General features: G+C 47.5%; 1 long non-coding RNA gene across 1 annotated transcript; it reads right to left on the bottom strand.

The window, feature by feature from the left end:
• Positions 1 to 3,642: 3,642 nt before the first annotated feature.
• On the bottom strand, positions 3,643 to 17,014 carry LOC139045301 (uncharacterized). Its single transcript, XR_011503366.1, has 3 exons — positions 16,347 to 17,014; positions 13,893 to 15,448; positions 3,643 to 12,456 (listed from the first exon to the last, which is right to left on the bottom strand). It is a non-coding gene; the product is annotated as an uncharacterized lncRNA (long non-coding RNA).
• Between the last annotated feature and the right edge of the window lie 348 nt (positions 17,015 to 17,362).

Below are 17,362 nucleotides of genomic sequence, written 5' to 3'. Positions count from 1 at the left end.
TTGGAAATTTAAGTTGGAGAAAATAACATTTACAATAGCATCAAATAATGTGGAATACTCAGGGATGAATCTGACAAAAGATGTGTAAGACCTGTACATTGAAAACTACAAAACATTGGTGAGAGAACTTAAAGACTTAAGTAAATGGAGAGAACCATCTTTTGCATGAGATCAGAGACCCAACGGTGTTAAGATGCTAGTTCTTCCCAAATTGATCTATAGAGTCAACACAATTCCGACCACAACCTCAGTAGATATTTTTGTACAAATTGACAAGCTCTTTCTAAAATTAATATGGAAAGGTAAAGGACCTTGAATAACCAAAACAACTTTGAAAAAGAACAAAATTAGACAGGCTGACACGACCTCATTTCCACTGTATTATGCAGCTGCAGTTATCAGAACAGTGTGGTGTTGGTGTAAAGGCAGACAGATCGATGGAACAGAATAGAGTCAAGTAGATCCATATCTGTGTGGACAACTGATTTTTGACAAAGGTACAAAGGCAATTTAGTGGAGAAAGGACAGTCCTCTCAACAAATGGTGCTGGAACAACTGGATAATCCATACGCACAAATATTGAACTTTATTCCATACCCTGCATCCTATACAAACCTTAACTTGAAATGGACCTTAGAACTAAACGTGACACCAAAAATTGTAAAACTTCTAAAAGAAAACATAGGAGAAAATTTTGTGACCTCGGGTTAGACAAAGATTTCTTAGATACAAGGTCAAAATCATGATCCATAAAAGAACAAATTGACAAATTGGATTTCATAAACAATTAAGAACTTTGTAGTTTTGAAAGATATTGTTAAGAGAATAAGAAGATGAGCCACAGACTGGAAGAAAACATGTGTAAAGCATATTTTTGGTAAAGAATCTGAATAGAGATTGCATAAACAACTCTCAAAACTCAATAATAAGAAAACAACCCAAAAGGTTTGCACAGACTCTTCACTAAAGCTGGTATATTGATGGTAAATAGGCACATGAAAAGATGCTTGGCATCATTAGGGAAGTGCAAATTCAAACTATAATCAAATACCCCTACACAGCTATTAGAATGACTAACGTTAGACAGGGTGACCATTTCAAGTGTAGACAAGCGTGTGGAGCAACTAGACTCCCACAGAGTGATAGTGGAAATATAAAATGGTACAACTACTTTGAAAAATAGTCTGGAAGTTTCTTAACACATTAAACATGCACCTACGAGTGAGTCATTCCACTTCTAGATATCATTCAAGAGAATAACTTTTAATTTAGACAGAGAATTTCTAAAACAACATTAATATGAATGTGTATGTGATACGTATATGAATGTTTGTCACAGCTTTATTTGTAATAGCTAAAAACTGGGAACAACACAAATGTTCATCAATATGAGAATACGTAAACAAATTGAGGTGTATCTATACAATAGAATACTACTCAGCAATAAAAAGGAATGAAGTTGTATACAGGTAGCAATAAGGATGAACCTCAAAATTATGCCGTGTGAATAAAAGTCAGAAAATAAAAGAGCACATATTGTATAATTCCATTGATAGAAAAATCTAGAGAATGCAGACGAATCTATAGAGATTAGCATGTGGATCCCTGGTTGCTGGGGGTGTGGGTGGGAAGTAGAACAGGTTGGGAGGGAGATTTCAAAGAGTATGAGGAAAATTTTGGGCGTGATGAATATGTACGCTATCTAGATTGTAGTAATGGTTGCATGGGTATACACATATGTCAAGACATTAAACTGTGCATTTTAAAGATATTCACTTTATAATATGTAAATTATACCTCAAAGTTATTACAAAATCATATTACTTTTAAAATAAAATTTATGTAAAGCTGAGAATATAGTATAAAATTAGATGACAGAAATAAGAGCCAAACATATCTCTTATATCAGTAAGTATAAATGGTTTTTGGGTCTTTTTTCACCAGCACTCTTTTGGTGAGGAAGATTGGCCCTGAGCCAACATCTGTTGCCAGTCTTCCTCTTTTTTTTTCCCTCCCCAAAGCCCCAGCACATAGTTGTATATCTTAGTTGTAAGTCATTCTAGCTCCTCTCTGTGGGACGCTGCCTCAGCATGGCTTGATGAGTGGCGTGTAGGTCTGCACCCAGGATCCAAACTCGCGAACCCCGGTCCGCCGAAGTGGAGTCCACAAACTTAACCACTTGGCTATGGTTAAATGCACATAAATGCGCTTTAACTCACTTACTAAAAGAAAAATACTACCAGACTGGATCACAAAGCAAGGTCCAAAATGATCCAGAAAGTTTAAAAAGGGAGAAATGCCTAATAGGCAAATTCAAACGGAAATAAAGCTGAGGTTGCCATTTCATGTGAGAAAACATTGAATTCAGGTTAAAAAAATACTAAACCAGACAAAGAAGGATATTTTATAATATAATTATAAGGTTATTTTGTAAAATAATAAAGTGTGCAGTTCACACTGAGGCTATAAGAATTTCGAAACGCAGTACACCAAATTGCACAGCAATGATGTCCATAAAGCAGAACTTACAGGGGGTGTGAGAAGATGTTAACGTCCACAAAGTCATGGAATGAAATGGAATTGACCCTCTGGGTCCCTGGGAGATCACACGGATGGGTAAATAAACAAACAAATAAATGTGACAAATATCTAAACGCCAAATATAACACCAACGTAATTGGTACATTTCAAACTATGTGCCCTGAAAATGGAGACTATGTCTTATGTTTTTTTAAATGCTCATTTTATACTGACAAAAATTTATCATACATCAGGTGTCCCAAATTCAAAAATACAGAAATACTTATGACAATATTCTCTTCTTACAAAGCAATAAAACTAGAAGTTTATAATAAAATTTAAAAATAAATTTAGAGAGTTACATATTTCAGTTAAATAACTTTTAATTTAGATAGAATTTTTTAAACAACATTAATGAAAATATTACATATTAAAATCATGGGATACTGTGAAAGCAGTTTCAGAGGAAAATTTATACCTCAATCCTTATATCAATTAAAATGTATAGAAACCAAGGGACCAAACATATGTCAAAAATTTAGAAAAGAATAGCCAAATAAATTGTTGGAAAGCAGAAGCAATAAATTAATACAGAAAAAATAAGTTAGAAAACAGAAAAATCAGAATAAATAAATAAATGTATTTGTTTTTACATGGTTCTTTTTAAAAAGTTAATACAATAGATGAACCCTTAGGTCACCTCATCATTGAAGTGGGGAGCAATGTAGAGAAAGAGCAATTACTAACAATTAGGAACATGAGATAAAACCAAGAAATATTGTATTAAAATAAATATTTGAAGATTCTTTGCAAAGAAATTTTCTCAAAACCTGGATGAAATAGGGGGCTGGCCCCGTGGCCGAGTGGTTAAGTTCGCGTGCTCCGCTGCAGGTGGCCCAGTGTTTCGTTGGTTCGAATCCTGGGCACGGACATGGCACTGCTCATCAAACCACGCTGAGGCAGCGTCCCACATGTCACAACTAGAAGGACCCACAACGAAGACTACACAACTATGTACTGGGGGGCTTTGGGGAGAAAAAGGAAAAATAAAATAAAATCTTTAAAAAAAAACAAAAAAACCTGGATGAAATAGACAATTTTTGAGGAAAATGCAATTTACCAAAACAGAGCCTAAAAGATATAGAAAACCTAAACAGATTGATTTGAATAGAAGAAATAGGGAAAGTAGTCAATGATGTGCATCCTTCCTCAAATTTCAGGCCTAGAGAGTTTTGCCAGGAAATCCTACAAAATCGTTAAAAGCAAATAACGACAATGCTATTTAAATCGTTTCAGGTCATAGACTAAAAAGAAAAACTTTCAAGTTTTCTTTCTTTTTTTTAAGTGAGAATTCAGTGATATCAAAATCCAGCAAAGGTTGCACAAGAGATTGTTAGTATTTATTCAGAAATCCTAAATGAAATATTAAGCAACAGAATGGAGCAGTGTATTAAAAGAATAATACATCACGACCGAGGTAGGTTTAATTCAATGCAAAGATGGTCCAACATAATTCATGATATTAGGAAATAGAAGAAGAGAGACTCCGTAATCATCTCCAAAGATACTGAAGAACCATTTTCAGTGTTCAACAGTTATTTTTTGTTTTAAAAAAAGCCAATGAATGAAGGATATTTGAATATTCCACACGTTAATATTTGTATCAATCTGAAAGCTAACGTTATGCCAAATGAAGAAATTCTAGCCCTGTGCTGTCTAATGTCGTCATCACTCTCCACAGGCAGCTATTTACCTTTAAATTAACTAAAACTAATAAAATTTCTCAGTCTCAATAGCCACATTTCAAGAGTCCAAGAGGCCCATGTGGCTAGACTTCGCCCTGGAGAATGCCCATATGCCTGGCTGATACTCCAGAGGGCCAGTCAGTGCAAGATGATTACAAATAATCTGAAGCATAAATATCAGAAAAGAGAAGATAGAAAGATCTCAGTTTGTAGATAATACGGTTGTATAACTGGTAAAACCAAAAGGATCAACTAAAAGTCGTCACAAATAAATACATCATTCAGTAAGGAAGTGGTAGACAAAATTAATATACAGAAATCAATAGTCTTCACATGTATAAATCACAGTTAGTGAGAGTAGTAGGCATAACCCAGAAAAAATTCCATTCACAATAATAACCAAAATATAAAACACCTAAGTATAGACTTGATAAGAAATATGCAGCTGAATATGAAGGAAACTTGACAACGCTCCTGAACATCACGAAAGAAAACAAATGAGAAAGCACGCCACACTTCTGTATAAGAAGCCGCAATATCGCAAATACATCAATTTTCCCTATTTCATTTTATAAATTTATCAAAAGCTCAATAAAAATGTAACTTGTCCTTTTTTCTTTTAAACTAGACAAGCTGATGCTGAAATGCCTATGAAAAAATAAACTATAATGTCCAGGAAAACCAGGAAAAAGACTATCAGCATTGGAGGGCGGCTCCCTCTAGCAGATAGTGACACGGGGTCATTAGCATCAGCGATTTAAACAAGCTGGCGTCAGTGTTTGAATTGGTGTGGTACAATAGGGCAGAATGAGCCCAACAAGAGGCCTGTACTATAGGATCCTTTAGTTTATGGTGAAGGTGGCATCTCATATCTGTAGGGAAAAAATAAACTATTCAATAAATGGTGTTGGAAAAAATGAGTAGTGTTCCAGTTATTATGGTTGCGTAACAAAGCACCCTAAACTTGGTGGCTTAAATATGACATTTATAGTCTTCACAGATTCTGAGTGTCAGGACTCCTGGAAAGGCACGGGTGGGCAGGTCTCACCTGGGCTGTCTTATGAAATTGCAGTCACACCTTGGCTGGGGCTGTGGTTATCTGAAGGCTTGACTGGGGCTGGAGAACCCACTTCCAAGGTGGTTCGTTCGCTCCCACGACTGGCATGTTGGTGGTAGCTGTTTGCCAAGGTCTTCAGTTCCTCTCCACATAAGGGTCCTCATGCCACAGTGGCTTGTTTCCCTCAGAATGAGTAACCCAGGACACCAAGGTGGAAGGTGCAGTACCTTTCATGACCCAGCCTCAGAAGGCATGACTGCCCCTCCCGTCATACTCTCTTGGTCAAGGCAGTTACAAAGGTCCACCCAGGTGCACCTCGCTGTGAAGGATCGTCAGCGTCACACTGCAGGAAGAGATGGGATATGGATTGCTGTGGCAATCTTCAGAAAATACAAAGTGCCACAGGTAAACCTCTGGATATGCGACTTTTGTACATCCATCCTACATATTAGGATAAATGCCAACTGTATTCTAATATTAAAAATGAACCCCTGAAGTTTAGGAAGGAAATATGGGGAAGAAATCTCCTTTGCAACTTGAGAAGTAATCTAAATTTAACTTAAATTAATTAAAACTAATAAGATTAAAATTTTAAATCCTCAGTCTCAACAGCCACATGTGACTGAGATTCGGGAGATGAGGAATAAGTGGCAGGGGGATGAAGGGGCGGAGCGAGGGAGGAGCGTGTGCAAAGCCGTGAGGAATGGAAAGAAGCCAACATGGCTGGAGCTGTGAGGACGAGCGAAGAGCAGCGTGCAGTGGCGTGAAGAGGCGGAGCACGCAGGACTCGAGGGGTATAGGAATTTGGAGTGACGTGACCAGCTTCACACAGTCGCAGGATGCTTTGGCTGCAGGTCCGGGGAATGGATGGAGGGAGTGAAGGAGGCAGGAGACCAGGCAGAGGACAGAGAGCAGGAAGGTGGTGCCTGGCCTGCAGCCGCCTGCGGGAACTCTTTCCCCAGTGTCCGCAGGTCAATCCACTCTTCCAGAATTGGACTCGGTTCCAGAAAGCCTGCAGCAGACTTGAGACTCTTGAACTGAGCGTGAGCACAAATTGTGAAGGAGTCCAAGACCAAGGGGAGGGGTGACGGAAGCCCTGGGCTATTTACCTGGAGACTCAGAAACCAGGAATCATTGCAGCTGCCCTCCCTCCCAGTGCGGGGGCTTCCAGCGCCCAGAGGCTGGTCCATCCCCCGAGAAGCCCCAGTTTCCAAGGGCAGGTGGAGGAGCAGAGGCTGAAGGTCTCTGGGCTTCCCTGAAGAGTTAACAAGACTCGTTTCCTTGGCAGAAGCGCAGACTCTTTTCTGGCCCTTCTTTTTATAAAGGCATCTATCGTTTGAGTCACTTGGGAATGAAACTGTTTGCGGCGAGAAGATTTCTGTGGGCGCCCGAGTAGGAGTTGGGACGGCTGCTGTCAGGGAACGGGAGAGCATATGGTGGTCTGTGTGACTGCGATCTGCTTTCCATGTTGTTGTTAAACTTCCTCTCGTCAGCACTGGGCCTGTTATGTAAGAGCTCGAGGGTCCATATGGTTTGTTGCATAAGATGCCAAAGAGGAACATGGTTTTCTGTTGCCCTGCAGCTGGTCCAATTGTGAGTTTGGAAAATGTGGCCACAGTGTCACACTTGGGCAATGGAGTCGAGTAGTCCTGGATTTGAATGTCAGTTCTACCACTGGTTAGCTGTGTGACCTTGGGCAAGTGACCTAACCTCTCTGAGATTTCCTTCTACATAAAATGGAGAAAATAGTACCAACTTTCTAGAGCCGTTGAGGATATGAAATTAATAATATTAACTACAATTTATTGAATAGCCAAAATTCTCAGTTCTGCAAACTTTATAAATATTATTTTGTTAAAATCTCATAGAAAGCCCTGGAGGCAGTTATTATAATCTTCCTGTTTCAGACGAGGAAACTGAGGAGCAAAGTGAAGAGATGGCTTCCCTCACCTAGTAGAAGGTATGGCGCTGACTGTGCATTCCTGCACAGACCAGCCCTAGATGCTGTGCTCCCCCGCCTCCAGGGCTGCAAAGGTACCAGGCACGTGTCAGGCGCCTAAAAATCAGACCCTAGACTGTCAGCTTCCGAAGGGCAAGGCATTTGGACAATTTTAAATCGTTACTGAGTTCTCAGCACTGAAAACAGTGCCTTGTATAGAGTAGGCTTCCAATAATCATTTTTGGACTAAATAAATGGCTTTTGCATTCATGGCAGTTGTCAGCTCTGGAGGCAGACACGCTTGGGTTCGACTCTCAGCTCTGCCACTCACCAGCTGTGACCACGGGCGAGGTGCTTAGCTGGCTCACGCTTCGGCACAGTATTCTCGCCTGCGTGTTGGGGTTGGTGGCCATCCCCTCACGATAACTGCCCCTTCACCCGTCTTCTTGAGGCGCGTGGATGCGCCCTCTGTCCCAGGCTTCTTTGTCTCTCCTCAACTGTGTTTAAAACAGAATGAAATGACAAGGAACGCCCTGTGCTCCCTGGAGCTGCCGGCAGACCCTGCCTCCAGGAAGGCCCAGATCACTGCGGCGTCTTCATCCGAGTGCTTTGGCTTCAGCAGGGGCCTTCTTGAAACATGGGCATCCAACCCATGCAGAATTGCCTGCTGGGAGAATTACAGCCAAACCGTAGGGAGTTCATGGCAAGACGGGTCACAGCTGTTGCCCGGCTCCAGTGGAAACGAGGGCCACGGTCAGTTGGTGGTGTCCGCACAGGGCGGGAGGGGCTGCAGGGGCTTGAGTGCCGTCCTTGACTAGACTGTTTTTCCGGTATTTTAGAGCTGGGGAAACTGAGGCCCTGGCAAGGAAAAGTGACTTGCTCCAAATCAAATAATAACCAGGAGTCAGAGAAGATTCGATTCCTGGTCATCTGCTTCAGGGCAGCGTTCTTGCCCTACTTCTCTGAGCTACAGGGTCAGGACAAAGCTTCTCCAGGAGAAACAGAGAGGGAAAAACCGGCATCCAGGAGCCCTTCCCAGGGCTGGACTCGCTCTCTGCGAACTTTACAAACACAGACACTTTCTTACCCTCAGTGGGCCCTGCGAGGCGGGCAACACTACCCCATTCTGCAGATGAGGGAGCAGAGTCTCAGAGCTGTGATGGGACCCCCGGAGACCCCAAGGCTGGAGAGAGAAGCATCCCCACCCCACCGATGATCTGAACCCGCACTCCAGGGCTAAGCAGACTGCACACCACAGACTCAAGCCTAAAGGGTCCCTGCTGTCCCCCTGCAGAACGAGCTGTGAAGCCTTGGGCAAGGGGCTCAACCTCTCTGGCCCCAGTTTTTCCTCCTGAAGTAATAACGATCAGCACACATTCCTCAAAACGTTGTGAGGATTAAATAAGCTCAAGGACGTCAAATGCTGAACACAGAGCCTGGCCCATCATGAACGCTCACTCGACGTTAGTTAGAAATGAACAAATTTGGCACGTGCATCCTCCCTCCGGTCTCCTGAGAAGGCAGAGGAGCTGGTCTGGCCATGCAGGGCCCAGGGAGGTTGCAGCCAGCCCCGGCCTCCCGGCGCCTTCTGCCCTCGCTGTGCTTGGCACCCGGCCCAGGACTGAGGCGTCCCCGTTCCTCTCTCCTGTCAACTCAGCAGAACAAGCTGTCTCAAGGGGAGGTGGTTCCCCTGAGAAGAAGTTCCCGCACGCCCTGCAGGCTCCTGTCCAGCACGTCGGCGGCCGCTGGCACAGGGCCTGGGCCCCGCCGGCACAGCCACTCCTTTCACAGTCTGTTCCCTGCCCAGTCATAAAAGGCAGGCTGAACAGCTGTTGTCTTTTAGCACAGCCCCCTTTGGCTGTGATGACTTTTAACCAACTTCATCTCTCTGTGCCTCGGTTTCCCGCCCTTTAGTGTCGGTTGGTCAGGTCTGGTGAAGTGTTCGGAAGGGAGGTTGAGAGACTGGTGGAGACACTGTGTCCCCTACCTCACGTCCTGGGCCTTCCTCCACTGTCTGACCTCTGCGCCCTCCACCCCAGCCACAGCCACCCTGGTTGTTGGCCAAGGTCCCTGCTGTGAGTGTGATGACGCCGGGCCTCCGGGCAGCAGCGCGAGGCCCTCCTGGTGTACTCCTTACCACTGTGTCCTCTTAATTTTCCTCCTCCCTCTCTGGCTGCTCCGTCTCGTTCTTCCCTGAGGGGTCTATGGGCTCCGGTCCTTAAATGTGGCAATTTCTCCAAGATTCAGTCCCCAGCCTTCTTCCTCCTCCCTCCACACACTCTCAGGGAGACTTGACCCCTGCCTTCAGGTCCAACCGCCGCATTGAAGACTCAAGGCTCAGACTGTATCTTGAAACTCCCCCACCCCTTTCCTAGTCCACCTCTCCAGCTTCCCTCTGGTCCTCTCCTGCTGGCTGGCTGACAGCGCCCTCAAACTCAGCACACCCCAAACCGCCTCTGTCCTCCTCACCTTACTACCCAGCCATCCAACCTGTGATCCGAATCTCAGAGTTGCACCACCATTCATTCAACAAACGTGCAGTGAGCACCTTCTGGGTGCCAGGTACTGGTCCAGGTGCAAATGAGACAGCAGGGAACAGAACAAAGTCCCCACTCTTGTGGCATTTGCACTCTATCTACCAAGATGTCCGATGACCCGGGACTCATCGCAACCGCCTTTTCCTCTCCCTCCACACACAGTTGGACACCGAGTCTTGTCAATTCCGCTTTTGTAATATTGCTTGGATTGGTCCCCCTCTTTCCAGCCATTCTTCCTGCTATAGTTCAGGCGACTTCGTCTGACTTGGTCTATTAGCCTCCAGTCTTGCCCTTTCCAATCCACTCCACGCTGCAGCCAGAGTCATTTTTTCAGAAACACAAATCTGGTTATGTTACTGCTTTGCTTAAAGCCTCCCGTGGCCCCTTCTCGTCACCTTTAGGATGAAGTGCTTAGCTGGCTAGACGTGCATCAGTCAGGCAGGGGCCTGCCAGAGAAAGAGAACTGGGAGGAGATTGGGAGTCTGTCTATCTATTTATCTACCTACTTACCTATTTATCTATCTTTATTGATCTATCTATCGAGAAGTTTGTTTCAAGGATTGGCTTCTGCAATTGTGGGATCTGGCTAATTGAGTCCCAGGTTTGTAGGGCAGGCCGGCCCTCTGGGACCCTCGGGCAGGAGCTGACACATAGTCCACAGGCAGAATTTCTTCCTCCTCAGGCAAGCCTCAGTTTTGCTCAGCAGATGGGACAATTCCCACCCAGATTACTGAGGATAATCTTTACTTCAAGTCAACTGATTGTCCGTGTTACTCACAGCTACAAAAGACCCTCATGGCAACACCTAGATCCGCGTTTGATAGAATAACTGGGAACTGCAGCCTGGCCACACTGACGCATAAAACCGACCACCACAACACGACGCTTTTGGACCTGGTCCACGCTCGTCTCGCTCGCCTCCTTTCTTCCCTCTCTCCCCACCTCACGCTTTCGGCTCGGTCCCCCTTGGACTGTGCCAGCTGGCCTTCTGCCACCTGTCCTCACACAGGCCTGGAGTCTCCCCCACCCCTTTCCTAGACAACTCCCATTGGTCTCTAAAACCACAGAAGAGGCACTGCCTCCTCAGGAGGCCTTCCCTGCCTGCGCCCCTGCCCAAGCCCTGGCACTCTGAGCTGAGGGTGCTGCTTCTGAGCTTGCAAACCCCGCTATCCTCAGGAAATGGAAACTGCCTGTGGGCTGCATGGTCTGCCCCACTAGCATGTGGACAGCTCTAGGACAAGAACTGAGGAAGTGTCGCTTTCCATCACATCACTGTGTTAGATCTACGTGGCACAAATCCCAATCAGCAATTGCCTCATTTATTTATCTTGTATAAGTCCCCTCCTCCAATTAGAAGAGCAGCTCCACGGAAGTGGGACGCTGTGCCTGTCTGGTGGGGTGCAGTGTCCCCAGCCTGGCCCAGAGTGGATGCTCCCTGAGTATCTACTGAGTGAATGAATTAATATTTATTTGAATGAATTGAACAATAAAGTACAAAATTAATGTTTATTGGAAGAATTGAATAATAAACTACAGTCACGCATCACATAATGACGGGCATACTTTTTGAGAAACGTGTTGTTAGGTGATTGTGTTGCCGTGCGGACACCACGGAGCGTGCTCACGCGGACCCAGACGGCGCGGCCCACGGCGCAGCGAGGCTGCGTGGTCGTATATGCAGTCTGTCACTGACCGAAATGTCGTCATGTGGCATGTGACTGTACTTAAGTTCTAGGCACTATCTGGGGGGCTGGAAATAAAATAATCGACAAAAGGACATGGGCCAGCTCTCATGCAGCTTACATTCCAAGGAGGGGAGACAGACAGCAACTACAGAAACAAATATTCAGGATAGGGAAAATGAAAATGTAATATGACTGAGGAAATAAATGAGGGGTGAATAAAATGAAGTGTGAAATAAATGAATGGCAGGGAAAAGATAATCTCTCTGGCTTCCTCAGGGGAGACAGCACACTGGGAGGGGGTGGGAAGCCATGGAGTGCCCCCTGAATTCGGAGTAGCAGTTAGGAAGCTCCGACCCTTCTTTGCGGGTGGTGTGTGTCTGGGCGAATGACCAGTCCTCTGGTACCTCGGGTCCCACGTTGGTGACGATGGGGTTATAGCAACTGCTTTGCTCCTCTCACAGGGCTGTCATATCACAGGAGACAGCAAATGCTAACGAACTTAGTAACCATGAAGCTCTGTGCAAGCGTTAGGGGTCGTTGCTGTTGACGTCGTGATGGCAGCAAGCAGAGCGCTCTGGTTCTGTAAGTTAACTGCATTGTCCAGCTGGAGAGAGGCAGGCAGGAATCTTGGCAGGAGACCGCCCTGGGTTTCAGTTCCATTTCAGACCCTTAATGGTGAGCCATGTGACTTTGAACATGAATTATTTCACCTCCGTGGGCCTCAGTTTCCTGATATGTGAAAATGGGGAGGACATTTGTACCCACCTCATAAAGCTGTTGCCGGGTTTAAACAAGACCATCCATTCCACGTGCGGGGTGTAGGGCTGAGCCCATAGGAAGGGCTCAACTCATAATAGCTATTAAAAGTCATTCTGTCAATCATTGGCTGTTCATAAAGGGAACCATTCACAGTTCAGTTTCTCAAGTCTCACATTTCTGCCAGGAAACTTCCTGAGTCTTTATGCACCAACACCTGTGATTATGCAAAACTTTGTTTAAAACCACAATCAGCATTCATATCCAGAACATAAACAAACAGAGAATTTGTCATTCAATACACTCCCTCCCAACTTCCCCAAAAATATTTTCTGGAGCATAGAGAGAGATCCACTTTTCATTTCTGTGGAAAGCAAGTGTTCTTGGTTTTATGATCCTATAACCCTGAAACTGTTATGTTTTTTCATGTACTACGTTTTAGAAGTCCCATAAAGGGGTCCTTGTCAAGAGAAAACACAGCTGGTGCCCAGTTAGAGGTGATCGAGACTTATCGACCAGCAGAGCTCTCAATTAAACTGGACCCTACGTGCAGGAGAGAAGGCAGCTGGGGAACTGAGGCGGCCCCAGGCTTTCACACCGAGGCAAAGAATGAGAAGGGTAGAAGGTTGTCTTCAGGGGCAAAGAGTTGGTCACATGGGTGACACCTGAATTTAAGATTTAAAGGCTGGCTCTGTGGAGGCTGACCCCTGATTTTGGCTCGCTGCTTTTCATGAGGAGCTCAAGCTCTTCAACCCCTATTCAGGTATCAGCTCGTGTCCTATTTGTCATCTCTGGCCCCTGGGAACTTCCCAGAAGGGGAAGGGAGGTCATCAACTTCAGGAAGGCCTCCAGTGATGACCTGTCTGCGCTTCTCTGCTGCACTGCCATCTTCCTCACCGACCTCTCTCCCTCATTCGTCTCCTCTGCTGCTGCCTTCCCTGCCCCTCCTCCTACTGTGCCCTGCAGAGCCCCTGTACTGTGCCAGATGCGCTCACATGAAACCTGGCCGCTCTGCGTGCCTCTGTCTCCGGACCTTAAGTGGAACCTGTATCCCTTGCTTTCCTGGTGCTCTCTCCTTGAGGAGATGGTTTGTTTTGCCATACCCCCTATACCTCAGAGCCAGGAAGCAGGATTGTTTTTCCTTTGCCCCCCAGTGCTACCTAAGCCACAATCCTCTGCCGTCTGTGACACAGATGCACGCACACACATGCACACACACGCATCTGCTGCCCGGCATTTGGTAGCTACATCTGGAAAGAGATGCTGTACCTGTTATGCACTGAATAGTTGTTGCGTGTGTCTATTTGTGAGGCAGTGTGAAGTCTGCGGGTCTTGGGGCCAGCAGCCTGAGGATCCCCTGGAAGATTCTTAGAAGTGCAAACCCTCGGGCCCCAGCTCAGACTGTTTTAACAAGCCCCCAGGTGATTCTGATGCTCACTTATGGTGGAGAACCACGCGCGTGGCATCTAAGAGCAGGGGCGCTGAAGCCAGTCTGCCTGAGCTAACATCCCACTTCTGACACACAGTAGTGTGCAACCTTGCTGGAGTTATGTGATGCCCCCGTGCTCTGTGCTTCCTCTCCCTCACCTGTACCGTGGGAATAAAAGTGGTACCTCCCTGGAGGGTGTTGTGAGAGAACCAAAGCAACCTCACCTTTCAAGCATTTAGAACAGGGCCTCGGTGTAAAGCTCGCAGGCACTGTGTGCCACTGTCATCCCTGCCATTGAACAGAGATGTTAACAGCCCCTGGTCCCCTGATGTTCATGTCACTAATCCTCCTGGTTGTGGTCATCTGTGACTTTAGGTGACTCTTCTACGTGTCGCACCTCTACAGCTTTCCATCGTAGAGGAGAGTGGGCTTCCACACCCACTTTTCTTTAAGAATTTCTATTTTTACCTCCATGTTTGACTATTAAGAAATACCATTTCCAGGAGCTGGCTCAGTGGTGCAATGGTTAAGTTTGCGTGCTTAGCTTCTGTGGCCCATGGTTCGCTGGTTCGGATCCTGGGGGTGGACTACACACCACTCATCAAGCCGTGCTGTGGTGGTGTCCCCCATACAAAAAAAAAAAAATAAAGGAAGGTTGGCACAGATGTTAGCTCAGGGCCAATCTTCCTCACTAAAAAAAAAAGAAAGAAACAAAGAAAAGAAATATCATTTCCAAACTTCATCTCCTGGTAAAATTTCCAGCCCAGGAAGCTGCCATATACTTAACAGTGGCTTGTTCTGTCCTTCTGTGGACCCCCATTCTCCCCAGGGAATGAAAACTTGGCTCCATCTGTCAGAACCTTTGACCTCCTCAGTTCCAGGGACCTTTAGTCCATTCCGGCCATCCACATGCAGAGCCACCCACACGCGAAGCCACACCTGCTCTTATCGTGGCTGGCTACTGTTCCACCCTGAGACCTCAAAGAGCGGGGTCCCACTCTCCGCCCCACCTCTTCTCTCTCCAGAACCCTCACCACGCTGGCTCTTCCAGCTCCCCGGGATCCCCGGCTCTTGGTCCCGCCCCCCTTCCTCCCAGCCTCCCAGGCCTCCTTGGCCTCTCAGTCCTGCCTCTTCTCCTGCTACATTGACGGATGGACATAGCATGAGCTAGAAAGAAACTTTCGTGTCTGTAAGCCAGTCAGAATTTTTTAATTTTTGCAGTGTGGCCTGGCTCACCCCGTGTGAGGTGCCTGCCTCCCGGGTGGGTGTGCAGATGAAAGAAGGTCATGTAAAGAGAACACGAGGCCCAGTGCCCAGCCCATAATAATTGCTCCAGAAATACTAGCTATTACTCTTACTGCCCAAAATCATGGGCCCATGGCATCATCTTGTAATGTGCCTGCAAATCGCTAGTTGAATTGCTCTCCCTTCTGTACAGCAACTACTGCAAGTTTCCTCTTTGTCTCCCCGCCAGACCCTCCACCTTCACAGGGAAAATCGAGGCGATCAGGCGGGAACCTTCTCTATAACTAGGCTCCATGTCTGCAGGTTTCAATTTCCCTCCTGGTTGGGAGGCTGTGGGGTTCTGCGCCCACCCGCAGAAGTTAGAGGGCAGAAGCAAGCGACTTCTAGGACTGGGAAGGGCTGAACCTGCACGCATTCCTTCATCCGTCCGTTCTAAGTACCGAGCAGGATGGGCTCTGGGGTTCATCGAGTGGCCAAAGCGGGGAGCGGGGAGGACTGGACTGCAGCTCGTGAGTCCGGCCATCCTGTCACCATCCTGGGCGTGTGGAGGAAGGAAAGAGGAGGCCATGAGGAATCTGTGAGGACAGCCTGAGGAAGGAGGGGACATGAGGACTGCCCTGCTGGAAACGTCATCCATTCTCCTGTGCCACGTGAGCAGTTGACAGACAAAGAAAGGTCCTTATGCTTCCCCCACCTTCAGGCCAGTTCCCCAGGAACCCCAGACAGACAGTGATATTTCTCCTCTCCAGACAGCAGCCTCAGCAGCTGCCTCTGACTCAGCCTCCCCACCCTCGGTATGCCCCAGGGTTGACACTGTAGGTGGCACAAGAGTAAAGTTGCAGACATCTGCAGACACAGAGACCTGTGGTTTTTCCACAAATGTGGGACATTTGCAGCTCTCTCCCCTTTCCCTGTCACTCAGCCCCACCTTCGGCTCCCAACCCAAGCCTCTCCATAGGACATTGGGATAGAAAGTCCTTGAAGATGCAGCAGGTACCAGCTGAAAGGGCCTAAGGACTGCTAGTGTCCCTCAGGGGAGGACGAGGACCGCCCACCCTTCCAGGAGGATCAGGAGGCCTGGCTGCAGCTTCCAAGAGCTGGAATTGCTGCGCAGCTCACCCAGGGAGGCGCACAGATCAGCACAGCAGGCACGGGCCTCGGGCCTCGTCCTGCAGCTGGAGGAAATGTGTCAGCGTGTAGTATGAAGGCACTGCCTCATGCCAATGCAGTTGTGAAGTGTGATTGCACACGCACGTGTCTGTGTATGCCTATTTATGCAGGAAGGGCCCCAAAGCCGACAGAGCCGCCAGCCTGTGGAGTCGCGCTGCAGCGCTGCTCGCACCACGTCCCTGGCCTGTTTCCCCACCTGTGAGGGAATCGTTCCACCGCCCACACCATCTACCTCCGCGGAGCCACAGCACTCCCCGAACTACCTCTGATGTCACCACTCCCGGATTGACAAAGTTTGGAAGGCTCCTGGGCACCCGCCGTGTAAGGTCCAGACCCCCGCGTCAGGTTGGGGGGGGCCTCTGACTGCTTTCCGCTTTGAGCTTCCACCAGTTTCCTGGACACAACTTTCCACTGGAGACTCTGTGCCTCCGCTGACTGCTCCCGGAGCAGGCTGCGTTTCGAGCTCCAGCACACCTCGGTGCACTCAGGGCGCTTTTGCTTCCAAAGTACCCCTTCTTCTCTGCCTCATGGTCTCCTACTCACAGCATGGCGACATAATCTGTGGGGTCCAGCGCAAAATGAGAATGCTGGGTCCCTTGTTCAAAAACCATTCAGAATTTCAAGATGGCAAAGCAGAGCAGTCAGCCAAGCACAGGGCTCTTCTGAGCGTGGGGCCAGTGTCCTTGCACAGGTCGCCTGTCTGTGAAGGCAGCCCTGCCTCCTCCTCTTCCCAGGTCAGCTCAAATCGCACCCACTTTTGGAAGCTGCCCTTGATCCCCAGGACAAATAATAGGAAGTCCAAAATGCAGCTCCTGTGTTCGAGGCCCTGTGCCAAGCACTTACTGCCAGGGTCTTGTTTACCCCTCATGCCACCCCTTGAAGTAGGTAGGATTACGGTCCCCACTCTGCAGTTGAGGAAGCAGAGGCTCAGAGCAGGTGGCAGAGCTGGCGTTAACCAAAGGCTGCCCGAGTCCAGAGCCTGTGCTTCCACCAGCTGGGCTGGATCAGTCCTTCTGACTCCAGGGCCTTTGCTCTTGCTTCTGCCCGCTCATTTCTGGAAGCCCCCAGCCTGGCCCTGCCCCCCAGTCTCTGGGGTCCATCCCCCCAGCACCTCTGCCCCAACATTCCAGGAAGCGTGTGCCTTCCTCCCAGCCCAGAGCAGCTCCTGGCTTCCCAGGAGACGTGTGCTGGACTGAAATGTCTTTTCCTTAATACCCTCCTGTGGCTCCCATTTCCCTCCCACCCCTTAGCCTGGCACACAGACCCTGCCTCCCCTTAG

Source organism: Equus asinus, chromosome 5 (assembly GCF_041296235.1).
Source record: "Equus asinus isolate D_3611 breed Donkey chromosome 5, EquAss-T2T_v2, whole genome shotgun sequence".
In the NCBI taxonomy this organism is placed as follows: Eukaryota; Metazoa; Chordata; class Mammalia; order Perissodactyla; family Equidae; genus Equus; species Equus asinus.
This window is presented reverse-complemented; position numbering and strand designations above follow the sequence as displayed.